This window comes from Cervus elaphus, chromosome 27 (genome assembly GCF_910594005.1).
Source record: "Cervus elaphus chromosome 27, mCerEla1.1, whole genome shotgun sequence".
Lineage (NCBI taxonomy): Eukaryota > Metazoa > Chordata > Mammalia > Artiodactyla > Cervidae > Cervus > Cervus elaphus.
Genome location: NC_057841.1, coordinates 46,501,948 through 46,516,747, shown reverse-complemented (window position 1 = coordinate 46,516,747; position 14,800 = coordinate 46,501,948). Strand labels below are relative to the sequence as shown.

At 45.6% G+C, this 14,800-nt stretch overlaps 1 pseudogene across 1 annotated transcript; it reads left to right on the top strand.

Annotated features, from left to right (window-relative positions):
* Positions 1-367: 367 nt before the first annotated feature.
* LOC122684896 lies at positions 368-1,947 on the top strand (annotated as a pseudogene). Its single transcript, XR_006338188.1, has one exon. The product of XR_006338188.1 is annotated as an elongation factor 1-alpha 1-like (transcript).
* Positions 1,948-14,800: the final 12,853 nt, after the last annotated feature.

Below are 14,800 nucleotides of genomic sequence, written 5' to 3'. Positions count from 1 at the left end.
ACAGGGTTTCTGCCATAAGCCATATGAGGTCACCACAGAACCGCAGAGCAGGGCTCCTTACTTGCTTTGAGAGGGGCGTGTCATTCATTCACACAAGCACACCATAGAGTTAGTAAAGTACAGCAGAAAATGTCTTTGCTAGGAGAACAAAGAACTAGAGCTCCAAGCATCCTTACCTTGTCCTAAAGCATCTCGGACAAGCCCCCAAGATGAAAGATTGTTGCTGAACCACCAAAGATGCTGGGATTCTTGGCCTTCGGAGGAGAGGAATTCATTCCGGGGCCAGTGACGAGGCTTGATCGCTCAGAGCTTTTGTGTAATAAAGTTTTATTAAAATATAAAAGAGAGCTTTTTCGCAACGGGTTTGCCACCAGGACACAGGTGTCGTGAAAACCACCATTAAACCTAAGCCAAAATGGGAAACAAGAAGACCCACATCAACATCATTGTCATTGGGCACATAGATTCAGGGAAGTCTACCACGACTGGCCATCTGATCTACAAATGTGGCGGGATCGACAAGAGAACAATTGAGAAGTTCGAGAAGGAGGCTGCCGAGATGGGAAAGGGCTCCTTCAAATATGCCTGGGTCTTGGACAAACTGAAAGCTGAACATGAGCATGGTATCACCATTGATATCTCCCTGTGGAAATTTGAGACCAGCAAGTACTATGTTACCATCATTGATGCGCCAGGACACAGAGACTTCATCAAAAACATGATTACAGGCACACCCCAGGCTGAGGTGTGTGCTGTCCTGATTGTTTCTGCTGGTGTTGGTGAATTTGAAGCAGGTATCTCCAAGAACAGGCAGACCTGTGAGCATGCCCTACTGGCTTACACTCTGGGTGTGAAACAACTAATTGTTGGCGTTAACAAAATGGATTCCACTGAGCCACCCTATAGCCAGAAGAGATATGAGGAAATTGTTAAGGAAGTCAGCACCTACATTAAGAAAATTGGCTAGAACCCTGACACAGTAGCATTTGTGCCAATTTCTGGCTGGAATGGTGACAACATGCTGGAGCCAAGTGCTAACATGCCATGGTTCAAGGGATGGAAAGTCACCCATAAGGACGGCAATGGCAGTGGAACCACCCTGCTTGAAGCTCTGGATTGCATCCTGCCACCAACTCACCCAACTGACAAACCCTTGCGTTTGCCTCTCAAGGATGTCTATAAAATTGGTGGTATTGGTACTGTCCCTGTGGGTCGTGTGGAGACTGGTTTTCTCAAACCTGGCATGGTGGCCACCTTTGCTCCAGTCAATGTAACAACTGAAGTGAAGTCTGTAGAAATGCACCATGAAGCATTGAGTGAAGCCCTTCCTGGGGACAATGTGGGCTTCAATGTCAAGAACGTGTCTGTCAAAGATGTCCGTCGTGGCAATGTGGCTGGTGACAGCAAAAATGATCCACCCATGGAAGCTGCTGGCTTCACAGCTCAGGTGATTATTTTGAACCATCCAGGCCAAATCAGTGCTGGATATGCACCTGTGCTGGATTGTCACACAGCTCACATCGCTTGCAAGTTTGCTGAGCTGAAGGAGAAGATTGATCGTCGTTCTGGGAAAAAGCTGGAAGATGGCCCTAAATTCTTGAAATCTGGTGATGCTGCCATTGTTGATATGGTTCCTGGCAAGCCCATGTGTGTTGAGAGCTTCTCTGATTATCCTCCCCTGGGCCGTTTTGCTGTGCATGACATGAGACAGACAGTCGCTGTGGGTATCATCAAGGCAGTTGACAAGAAGGCAGCTGGAGCTGGCAAGGTCACCAAGTCTGCCCAGAAAGCTCAGAAGGCTAAATGAATATTATCCCCAATACCTGCCACCCCAGCCTTAATCAGTGGTGGAAGAACGGTCTCAGAACTGTTTGTCTCAATTGGCCATTTAAGTTTAATAGTAAAAGACTGGTTAATGATAACAATGCATCGTAAAACCTTCAGAAAGAAAGGAGAATGTTTTTGTGGACCATATGTTTTGTGTGTGGCAGTTTAAGTTATTAGTTTTTAAAATCAGTACTTTTTAATGAAAACAACTTGACCAAAAATCTGTCACAGAATTTGAGACCCATTAAAAAAAGTTTAATGAGAAAAAAAAAAAAAAAAAAATATATATATATATATATATATATATATACAAAAGAGAGACAAAGCTTCTGACATAGACATCAGAAGGGGGCATAAAGAGTGCCCCCCTGCTAGTCTTCAGCTGTGTGTTATATAGCTACTAGCAGTCTGCTAATTAGAGAAAGGAAATGTCTCAAAACTCAGAGACTGGCACCAGGCCCTCACCCACAACATGCATTTTGAGTTAACATTGGCACAAGGTGAGTTGTCCATAAAATGGCCATAAAATGATAGACATGGATCTTAAAGAAAGGCAGGTTTCCAAGCAAATGCAGTCTCTTTAACATAGCTTTAGAGAATACTTGCATGAGTAAAACATACTGGTTCTGAGTCTTAGGTGGAACCTACTTGAAGACCAGTTCAGTTCAGTTCAGGTCGCTCAGTTGTGTCCGACTCTTTGCAATCCCATGGACTGCAGCACACCAGGCCTCCCTGTCCATCACCAACTCCTGGAGTCCACCCAAACCCTTGTCCATTGAGTCGGTGATGCCATCCAACCATCTCATCCTCTGTCGTCCCCTTCTCCTCTTGCCTTCAATCTTCCCCAGCATCAGGGTCTTTTCAAATGAGTCAGTTCTTCGCATCAGGTGTCCAAAGTATTGGAGTTTCAGCTTCAGCATCAGTTCTTCCAATAAACATTCTGGACTGATTTCCTTTAGGATGGACTGGTTGGATCTCTTTGTGGTCCAAGGGACTCTCAAGAGTCTTCTCCAGCACCACAGTTCAAAACCATCAATTGTTCAGTGCTCAGCTTTCTTTATAGTCCAACCCTCACATCCATACATGACTACTGGAAAAACCATAGCCTACTAGATGGACCTTTGTTGGCAAAGTAATGTCTCTGCTTTTTAATATGCTGTCTAGGTTGGTCATAACTTTCCTTCCAAGGAGTAATTATCTTTTAATTTCATGGCTGCAGTCACCATCTACAGTGATTTTGGAGCCCAAAAAAATAAAGTCTGTAGCTGTTTCCACATCTATTTGCCATGAAGTGATGGGACCAGATGCCGTGATCTTAGCTTTCTGACTGTTGAACTTTAAGCCAACTTTTTCACTCTCCTCTTTCACTTTCATCAATAGGCTCTTTAGTTCTTCTTCACTTTTTGCCATAAGGATGGTGTCATCTGCATATCTGAGGTTATTGATATTTTCCCTCGCAATCTTGATTCCAGCTTGTGATTCATCCAGCTCAGCGTTTCTCATGATATACTCTGCATATAAGTTAAATAAGTAGGGTGACAATATACAGCCTTGACGTACTCCTTTTCCTATTTGGAACCAGTCTATTGTTCCATGTCCAGATCTAACTGTTGCTTCATGACCTGCATACAGATTTCTCAAGAGGCAGGTCAGGTGGTCTGGTATTCCCATCTCTTTCAGAAATTTCCACAGTTTATTGTGATCCATATAGTCAAAGGCTTTGGCATAGTCAATAAAGCAGAAATAAATGTTTTTCTGGAACTCTCATGCTTTTTCGATGATCCAGCAGATGTTGGCAATTTGATCTCTGGTTCCTCTGCCTTTTCTAAATCCAGCTTGAACATCTGGAAGTTCACTGTTTACATACAGTTGAAGCCTGGTTTGGAGAATTTTGAGCATTACTTTGCTAGTATGTGAGATGAGTGCAATTGTGCAGTAGTTTGAACATTCTTTGGCATTGCCTTTCTTTGGGATTGGAATAAAAACTGACCTTTTCCAGCCCTGTGGCCACTGCTGAGTTTTCCAAATTTGCTGGCATATTGAGTGCAGCACTTTCACAGCATCAACTTTTAGGATTTGAAATAGCTCAACTGGAATTCCATCACCTCCACTAGCTTTGTTCGTAGTGATGCTTCCTAAGGCCTGCTTGACTTCACATTCCAGGATGTCCAGCTCTAGGTGAGTGATCACACTATTGTGATTATCTGGGTTGTGAAGATCTTTTTTGTATGGTTCTTCTGTGTATTCTTGCCACCTCTTCTTAATATCTTCTGCTTCTGTTAGGTCTATACCATTTCTATCCATTATTGAGCCCATCTTTGCATGAAATGTTCTCTTGAAGACAGAGTCTAGGGTAAATACATAGTTCATCAACATAGCTTAAGACAAACATTTCCATAAGAAAAACGTATTGGTTAGTTCAAGGTTTGAGAAAAGTTAACTACAGGTGGAACCAGGTGACATGGCAACACAGAATTTTAAAAGAAACCTCTTTTTAAATTTGTATAGAGAAGGGGAGAAAATATAACACCAGTAGTTTGTTTCCTCCTGCCACTTAAGAGAAAGAGAAAAAATGTCTGACACGTTCAGCCTGTTTCCTCAGTTTGGAGACCCCTGGCCTTCCTGCCTGTTCCCCTCTCACATGATATATAAATAGGCATAGTTCTTGCCAAAATTAATATTCTAAATCCTCAGTACAGAGTCCAGGAGAGAAGACAAGCTTTAATCAGAAACGTTTGAGGCAGGTGCCCAGGTGAGTAGGGTGGACAGTTCGCTGCTGTGTGAGAGTGCATGGCCTCCCACATACTGGCTGCCCCTACAGACGCTCCCCTCTCAGCTCTCAAATTGGCAGGCAGTGCCTGTTTGTGAAATCAGGGACAAAGATCATGTCTACATAAGACAATGATTCTCAGCAATTCTTAATTACACCAAATTATTGGTGAATTATTGGGCACTGTCTGAAGAAATTAGAAGGGGAGAATAAGACAAGAAGGAAATTGGTCATTCCAAGAGTTACTTTGCTGCCCTGGTAGTTCAGTTGGTAAAGAATCCGCCTGCAATGCAGGAGGCCCCCAGTTTGATTCCTGGGTCAGGAAGATCTGCTGGAGAAGGGATAGGCTACCCACTTCAGTATTCTTGGACTTCCCTGGAGGCTCAGCTGATAAAGAATCCTCTTGCAATGCGGGAGATCTGGGTTTGATCCCTTGGTTGGAAAGATCCCCTGGAGAAGGGAAAGGCTACCCACTCCAGGAAGTTGACCAGGAGAATTCCATAGACTGTAGTAGAGTCCATGGGGTCACAAAGAGTTGGACACAACTGAGCGACTTTATTAAAAAAAAAAAAAAAATTCCTAGAGTTTCATCTGGAGAATGTCACTCATACAAAACCAGAATAAATGTTTCACAATGAAGTCATGAAAGGCAGCACCTCCTCACCTCAATGATACGTGTGTGTCAGTTTCCTGCCAAAATGTTCACATTCTTCTGGGCCTGGCCTGGGTGCAGAAGTGTGAGATGAATCCTCACACATCTTAGTTTCTATGCAGCAGGGATGCTGCATTCACCTTCTACTTAATCCAAATGTATAAAATTAAAAGAGATCCCTGTACCCATAGTTCAACACTTGGTTGATTCAGCATCATTTCAGAATCAAGTACAAGCATAACCAAAATGAACAGATTTTGCTTTGATAAGATTCCAGTTTGAACTAGCACAGAACATGCACTAAAATAAAATAAATTCTCTCGGTTCTGGATCCAAGTCTCTTCCATCCTCTGGGTTTGTGTTTCATACTCAGTCAGGACATTATATTTTCAATGTGTTTTCTCTCAAATGATAGCATACTTTTCCATACTTTTCAAAGATTTTTCCTTTAAAATCAGTCACATCTCAAATTTATCAAATTTATATTTTATGATTTTTTTATATTCAACACCAGGGCTACCCTGGTGGCCCAGATGGTAAAGAATCTGTCTGCAATACTGGAGACCAGGTTCAATCCCTGGGTTGGGAAGACCTCCTGGAGAAGAGAATGGCAACCCACTCCAGTATTCTTGCCTGGAGAATCCCATGGACAGAGGAGCCTGGTGGGCTACAATCCATGGGGTCACAGAGTCGGACCCAACTGAGTGACTAAATACACAACACATATTTAACATTTAAGAGCTCCAAAACATATAATTATTCTGTCCTAGTAACATACTCAAATATGTCTCTACCAGCCTCCATTCTCTAGTTGTTTTTAAATCTAGGTTTTGTTTGCATTTCCCTCTTAGTCATCAATGCTTTCCATTTTTAAATCATTGTTGAGAATTTCTGACAGTAAGTGAAATTCTCAGAGAAGAAAATTACCTCTAGTGTAGGTTATCCATTGCTATGTCACAAACCATTGCCAAAATTCAGAGAAAACAAAAGGAGCCCTTTATTTACTCATTATTTTGCAACACAAGCAGGTGTAGTGGGGACTCACCCTAGCTATTTGCTCTTCTGGCATCACAGCCACTAAACAGGGGCTATGGCAACTTCAGACTTGGCGCATTCCTACAGCTGGAGGGTCAGGGCTGGCCATGGAGGAGTCAGCGAGGCCCAGCAAGCAGCCTCACTTTTCCTTCATGTTGGCCTCTTAGACTTGCTCATACTCTTTAAATATTAACTCCAAAGTTCTGAAACTCCATTCTTCCATAATTTTATTGGTCAAAGCAGTCACAGATCCACACCAGATTGCAGTACAGAGACATAAGCTCCTCATGAGAGAAGCACTGTGTACCCACAGGTTAGAAAGGACTTTTTAAGGTTATTTTTGGACACTAGCTCCCTGTAGTCACAACAATCCAAGTCCTTTCCATACAAAAAACACAATAACCTGTCTACTAGAAAAAGACGCACAACGTGAGAGCTGCAAGTCAGGTGTTACTTGGGGCAACATGAGGACTGCAACTGGGAGACAGCATCTCAGATCGCTCTGAGAGACTGTTCCACAGAGACAGTCGAGGAAGGTCAATAAATAAGGTTTCCATAAAGGTGAAGTTCAATGCAATCAATCAAAACCTCTTTACAAGAGGTTTTCTGCTAGTCATGAGGGTCTGATATCATCATGAAGGGAATTAGTGCTTTTCTAGATATGAGGAGATGCAAGAACTGGGATCATAGAATCTGTTCCAGAAAATACCCACCTGTCTTAAGACCTGCCTCGCAGAGCACAGAGTGCCCTGGAGCACAGAGCGCCTCACTGCAGCCTCAACTCCCTCAGAGGGTGTCGAAGGTCAACAGCTGCAGCAGCACAGGTTTCAATCTCCACAGAGGCGGACAGCAAATGCCCTTGTTGTTCAGTCATTGGCAATGCTCTTGGCAAGTGCCAACTTAGAGATGGCAAACCCCTCCCAAGACTCCAGGAGTCTTGCTCTCATGAAGCATGCATTCCAACTCCAGGGTCTTGTGATCCAAACCACAAGTCGCCATCATTGTGGTTCTTTGGATGCAAGTTCTTCGATAGTTTGTCTCAATTTGAAAACCTTCCAACTAAGGAGACAAACTGTCAACTTCCTGTCATGGAAAAGGTAGAGAGTGTCCCATTTGGGAGGGGGCAGGGTGATTTCAGATATGTATAGCAGTAGGTAGCAGCATGTAGCAAGCAGCAGGGAGTGGTAGCTGGAAGTAGGGTCTTAGTTTCCCAGACTGTGAGTCCCAACCACTGGATAACAGGAGCCAGCAATTAGGGCTAAGGTCCCTAGTACTGCCTGACTAGTCAAGAACAAATTCAGGCAAGGAGACAGTAGATAAGTCGCTCAGTGCTGTTTGACTCTTTGCAACCCCATGGACTGCAGCCTGCCAGGCTCCTCCGTCCATGGGATTCTCCAGGCAAGAATACTGGAGTGGGTTGCCATGCCCTTCTCCAGGGGATCTTCCCAACCCAGGGATCAAACCTGGGTCTCTTATGTCTTCTGCATTGACAAACAGGTTCTTTACCACTAGTGCCACCTGGGAAGCCTTATTGAAAAGAAAAGTACAAGCAGAAAGGCACAAGGGTGAGCTCAGAGAGAGTCATGCCTTTGGGAAGTTTAAATCCTTTATAAAGGAGCTTCATGAAGGATTTCCCATCACTTCACGACAAATAGATGGGAAAACAATGGAAACAATGACAGACTTTATTTGGGGGGGGCTCCAAAATCACTGCAGATGGTGACTGCAGCCATGAAATTAAAAGACTCTTGCTCCTTGGAAGAAATACTATGACCAATCTAGACAACATATTAAAAAGCAGAGACATTACTTTGCCAAGAAAAGTCCTTCTAGTCAAAGCTATGGTTTTTCCAATAGTTTTGGTTTTTCCAGTAGTATGGTTTTTCCATGGACTGCAGCACACCAGGCTTCCCTGTCCATCACCAACTCCCAGAGCTTGCTCAAACTCATGTCCATCGAGTCGGTGATGCCATCCAACCATTTCATCCTCTGTCATTCCTTTCTCCTCCTGCCTTCAATCTTTCCCAGCATCAGAGTCTTTTCAAATGAGTCAGTTCTTCACATCAGGTGGCCAAAATATTGGAGTTTCAGCTTCAGCATCAGCCCTTCCAATGCATATTCAGGACTGATTTCCTTCAGGATTGACTGTTTGGATCTCCTTGCAGTCCAAGAGTCTTCTCCAATACCACAGTTCAAAAACATCAATTCATTGGCACTCAGCTTTCTTTATGGCCCAATTCTCACATCCATACACGACTACTGGAAAAACCATAGTTTTGACTCAACTAGAGGACCTTTGCCAACAAAGGTCCTCTTCCAAGGAGGAAGAAAAGAGGAGGAGGCTGATTGTAAATGCCCAACCTGGAGCCTGGATAAGACTGTAAATGTCCAACCTGTCCAACCTGCTGTCTAGGTTGGTCATAGCTTTTCTTCCAAGGAGGAAGAAGAGAGGAGGCTGGCTGATGGTAAATGTCCAACCTGGAGCTGGTCTATCTCCTACCTCAAGGGGAGGGAGGAAGCACATGGTCCAAAGTAGCCCTGAAATCCAGCTGGACTCAGGGCCCAGAGCTGCTCATGGTGGACCTCGGTCATTCCTGGCTCCTCCTCTGAGTCAGTTCAGTTGAGTTCACTCACTCAGTTGTGTCCAACTCTTTGTGACCCCATGGACTGCAGCACACCAGGCCTCCCTGTCCATCACCAACTCCTGGAGCTTGCTCAAAGTCATGTCCATCGAGTCAGTGATGCCATCCAGCCATCTCATCCTCTGTTGTCCCTTTCTTCTCCCACCTTCAATCTTTCCCAGCATCAGGGTCTTTTCAAATGAGTCAGTTCTTTGCATCAGGTGTCCAAAGTATTCAGCTTTGGAGTTTCAGCTTCAGCATCAGTCCTTCCAATAAATATTCAGGACTCATTTCCTTTAGGATTGACTGGTTTGATCTCCTTGCAGTCCAAGCGACTCTCAAGGGTCTTCTCCAATACCACAGTTCAAAAGAATCAATTCTCATCCTTCTTTGGCCATGAGAAATGGCCCATGCTTGTAGCTGAGAAATTTTGCAGTCTGCCTCCTACTAATAGGGACTTAAGGGCCCAGAGTCCCCTTTTTATTATAACCTGTCTTTTCCCCTTTCAGTCGAAGATGATAAAATTTCTTCAAAACATTTGCACATTTCTTATGTATAAAATTAGAAATCACAAAAACACTTCATTAGACAGAGGCCATGCCACATTTTTTGCTGAGAAAGCTGTTTTTCTACCTTGAGCTCCATGTAAGACCAATATAGGAAAATAACCTTGAGATCTTAGAAGACCAATTGTCTAGCTGACGGCTGCACAAGCCATACCCTCAATATTCTTAGAACTTTTGTGTCGCTTAAAGGCACCACCTTCATTCAGTCTTCTGAGTCTGATCCAAGGCTACTTTACCCTAAAGATATGTTATGCTGGAGGTGCTCTGGATTTTATCTCTTCCTTTAGAAATGTATTACTTTCAGAATATCTTACTCTCTAGAGAGGCTGAGCATGAGAAACTGTTTTATTTCCAATACAGTAAACCCTGGCTCCTCTAAACTCTGCTTGAAAAATATATAGTTGCCTCTGCACATCCAGGTGTCCCCGTACTTTATTACAAACACCTGATGGGAGCCATCAGCATTTTCAAACTCCTCCTTAGTCACATCCATGAGTTCATTCACTATCTACTCTAACTTCCTTGTTGCTGAGGCCCACAGTTTTAGGTGGCGCTAGTGGTAAAAAATCTGCCGGCACTGCAGGAGACCCGGGCTGGATTGCTGGGTCAAGAAGATCCCCTGGAGAAGCAAATGGGAACCCACTCCAGTATTCTTGCCTGGAGAATCCCATGGACAGAGGAGCCTGAAGGGCTACAGTCAATAGGGTCACAAAGAATTGGGCACGACTGAAGTGACTTAGCACACATGCACAGTTTCAGCCAATGATCCACCACCATATAGCATGGGTCTTCTTTCCCATTTTTCTTATAAAAATTTCCTCCCTGTCCTTAATAGTCTCTTTGAAAACTTTCTCTGTCCACCACTCAGACCCAACAAAGTTACATTTTTTAGGCTTCTGTTACATGAGCACTCATTTTCAGCTACCAAATTCTTCAATCAGAGATGGAAAGCCATTATGAGTATTATGCAGTATTATGAAATAAGAGATGCATTGTAAAAAGAGACTATAGAATTGCAGAAAAAACTGCAGAAGTAGGCATCTGAAGGGCCGTCAAAGATCGGAACGAAGTCGCAAGTAGCCCTCCTGAGGGCTGCCAGGGCGGGTCACCAAAGGGGGCAGGCAGGGAGTCTAGCTGATGGCAAGCTTGGCTTCTACAGCTAGCCTGACCGTGCGCCTGGGTCACTGGAGGAGAGCCAGACCAGCAGCTAGGAAGAGGACCTGACCCCACATGGAAGAGACGAGCCAAAATGACCTTCAGAACATTACAGCCCTGCCTGCTTCTGCCCACTCAGTTCCATGCTGCTTTCTCTGTTAGAAAAAAAGCTCTGACCTGGAAACACACAGTAATTAGGGTTCTGTAGAACACAGTTCCAACTCAGCCAGCTCTATAATACAAAAGCACCACACTTCACTTTTAAAACCAAGAAGATCTGGGTCTATGTCAAGGTTTTAAAATGTTTTCTGAACTATTGCATATCAAAAGTGTTCACAGTAGTAACCAGCTTGCTTCTGTTTTTCACTTTCACAGTGTGGTGATCCTTGAGAAAAAAGCCATCTTGACCAGCAGATGAGAAACACAAAATGTCAGACGTGCTGAAATGTGTGTAGAAAGCTGCACTTCTTGAAATTTTGTCACTGCCATAAACTAAGGATGACTTAACATTTTCATATGATGATCTGTGAGGCCAACTTTTGTTTTTGTGGTCCAGTTTTTGTATTATACAGCACTGTTACCAAAGAAGACTACAGTGAAGTAGGGTGACAAGACAGGAATGGTGCTAGTTGTGTTTTTGTTTTAAAATGCAAGTAGAATCACAACACTCTCTCATCAAGTCTTTCAGTGACCACTTTTGCCATCCAAGCTCTGTCCAGCCTCAACCCTTCGCCCAGGTGTGCAGCTCAGAGACACTGGACCCTCCGTGTGATCCAGGCCTGTGTTCTGTCCCCACTCCTTCCTCTCCCTCGTGGCTCTTTCCATCCTCTGCAATACCCCCCATTTATTCAGTGCACCCCTCTTTCTGCCTGTGGCATCTCTCACACACCCCATGTGTGTACTATGCACATTCAGATGTGTGTCTTGAGCGCAAACATAAGCAAACCGCGTGTACTGCTACTGGCTGCTCCTTGCTGGTGGCCCTTCTTCCAGATCCTTCTCTCCACACCCGTTCAGCCTCCTTCCCAGTCACCTCCTGTGAAAACCATACTGTGTCCCCTGATGTTCACTTCTCTCAGGACACAAGTAATGACAGCAAACTGCAAACACTCCCATGGGGTGAGCCACACTCATCACGCCTTGGAAGAAATATGCCACTGATCTAAGACACCATCTCATTACCTCAGAGATCCGAGGTTGTCCAGTAACTGCATACATATGTAAGGAACATGTATGTGTGCATACTAAGTCACTTCAGTCATGTCCGATTCTTTGCAGTCCTATAAACTATAGCCCACCAGGCTCCTTTGTCATTCAAAAATGATTATATTACTTATGGGATTCTCTAGGCAAGAATACTAGAGTGGGTTGCCATGCCCTCCGCCATGGGATCTTCCCAGCCCAGGGACTGAACCTGTGTCTCTTGCATATCCTGCATTAGCAAGTGGATTCTTTACCACTAGTGCCACCTGGGAAGCCCCGTCACTTATATTCAGGAATGTCTAAATACTATGCAATTTGATATCTACCTTGATAGCCATTTTCAAAAATACACAAACGGCATGTTCCTAAAAGTAAGAAATTTTACAATTTCTTTCTTTTTTTCTCCCTTGCACTTACTGAGAGTAATTTTTCTTCTCTGGGAAGCACTTCAGTGGTTCCCTTGGTTACTTAATGAGAAGCCCAGGCCTGGGAGGGACACACGGAGGAGACAGGTGGGATTAAGCAGCTCTGCAGCTGAGGTTCTGGAAGCTTCAGGACCAGCTAGAGGGATTGGGAAACTCACGTGGCCAGATCCCTGCATCCTGGACATATTTCCAGGTCATGTTTGACAAAACCAAGCAAAGAGGGGTTTTCTTGGGCAGATTATTATTAGTTGTTCAAGGAGATTGTCTACTTTTCTCTGACTCACTGAGAATAAAAGAAATGTAGGAGGCCAAGGGTCCAGCTGCAGAGATTGTAACATAAAGGAGTATACCCTGAGGGCCACTCCCACCCCAAGTGGTGTCAGGCAGGAGGGAGAGACAGCATAGTCTTCCCTGTAAAGACAACCAGCCCTGGAGCAGAAACTCCACAAAGGGGGCCACTGTGTGCGTTCATCGCGAACTGCCAGCACTGGCAACATTGCCAAGCACATAGGAGGTGCTCAACAAATGAATGAGTAAACAGTGCACCTTGGCTGATGAATCGAGCTTTCCTGCTTCCATTCTGCTCTTCCCAAGCTTTGTTTCCTGCCACAGGAGCCTTGCGCTGGTTGGGTGAGGCCTCTCTGTGTGCCCTCTGCTCCCGGAGGAGCAGGAGAGTTTGGCTCAGGCCTGACAGACAGGCCGAGGCAAAGGTGAGATGCTGGGGGCAGCAGCTCAGAGCCCGCGGAGGCTGGCAGCAATCCTGGGAACACGGGTTACGAAACCCCAGCAGGAACTGGGTCTGGAAGGAGCCAGACCTCCAAACAGTATTGCAGAATGGTAGCTGTATAGTTTACTTTTAGTAGTTGATACTATTTAATATTTCACATTTGGGCCTCTGATCAAACACGTGTTAGGTATGAAAGACAGCCGGCCTAACAAAAGGACTCTAGAAGAGCATTTCACCTCCCCCGGGCCTTGGTTTCCTCATCCGCAAATCAACGTTTCTAAACTAAAGGGCCCCTGGGTCCCCTTCCAGCCCTGAGGTCTGGGATCTGCAAGAGGTTTTTTATTAAAAGCCGTAGCGACTAGCCCTAGGCACCTGGACTTGCTCTAAGCAAAGCCAAATACCTACATTTTCCTTTTTGGCTCTTGCCAAAACTGAAAGCAACTGACAGATGCCCACACCAGAGCCAGGCTTTCCCCAACAGTTCCCTGTGTCCTTAAGTTTGGGGAACCATATTGTTCTTCACTGTAAAGAATAGTACAGGTAGGCTGTGCTTTCTGGTACGAATGATTTCTCCCAGGCAAAAATACAGGTAGCGCTAAGAGAAGCATTTCAGACACGTGCAAAGGGAGCACCCAACACTCCCCAAATGTCCTTCAGGAGCAGAAAGCACCCTGGCCCCAGCTGCAGACCTCTCAGGTGACCTCTGTGATGTTAAGCTACAGGACTGCAGCACATTCTTGCTACAGAACCGCCGCCTGCTGTGTGATGAAAGCAAGAGAGGCAGACACACTGAGGGAAAGCGGCACCGAAAAGAGACAAGTGAGCCCCGGGCCGGGCTGAGATGCAGGGGCAGTGCTGGGAGGCCAGCCCGTCTGGCGAGGGCACACATCTGACCCCTCTGCAAACTGCCCTGCTCGGTCCCCACGGAGCAGATCAGGGAGGAATGGGGAGGACCGGCGTGCTCCCAGCTCCTCCCGCGGGGTCACCCTCTGGGGGTGGGGTCACCACGCCCTCTGCCCGGCCCTCAGACCTGGGGCTGAGGCAGGCATGCCTGTCGCTAGGTCCTGTGCTTCCCCACGGTTTCCTACACACGCTGTAAACAGTCCTTTCACTCAGCTCTTCTCACTCAGTCCGTTTGACAGAGACTCCATTCCAAGACCCTGGCTGTCTCCCTAAGGGAAGGAAGCTCTGGAATCTGGGAGGGATGTGGGAATGCCAGAAGAGTTCTGGAGAGGAGCATGAGGGGCAGGAGCGTGGAGGGCTCCTTGCAGAAGAGAAAGTGGGGAGACAGCCGGCAGGCCCCCAGCTTTCCCAACTAGTTCATCAGATCTTTGGCAAAGGTCTGAGGGTTGAGGACAGGTGTCTCTTCTTTCCTAGGTGGTTTTGGACGCGCTGCCCTGCTTTTACATACTGTTCAACTGTGTGGCTCTGGTGGGAAAGAGGCCCTCAGAACAGCCTCCTGTGGGCCCCAGGGTCTATCGTGGGGCCCACGACTGTCCACAAACATGCCTAGACTGGACTGGAGTGACCCTGGTGCTGGCAGCACTCAGGAGAACATGCTTCGCCTCAGGGACAGAAGAGGAAAGGCAGTTTATAAAAATGTTTCCCCAGTTGGGAAATCAAACTCCGTCCTCTGTCCTCAGTCTTCCCCAGACCACCCACATGGGGACACTGTTCAGCTTGAAGCTAGAGCTGATATTTTCAGAAACAGCCACTAATTTGGACTCAGCCCCAAAGCTCCAGGTCCACCCAGACTTGGCCCCACCCACACTGCATTTAAACACTTAGGTCCACAGGGCCTGGGAGCAACAGTAGTCCT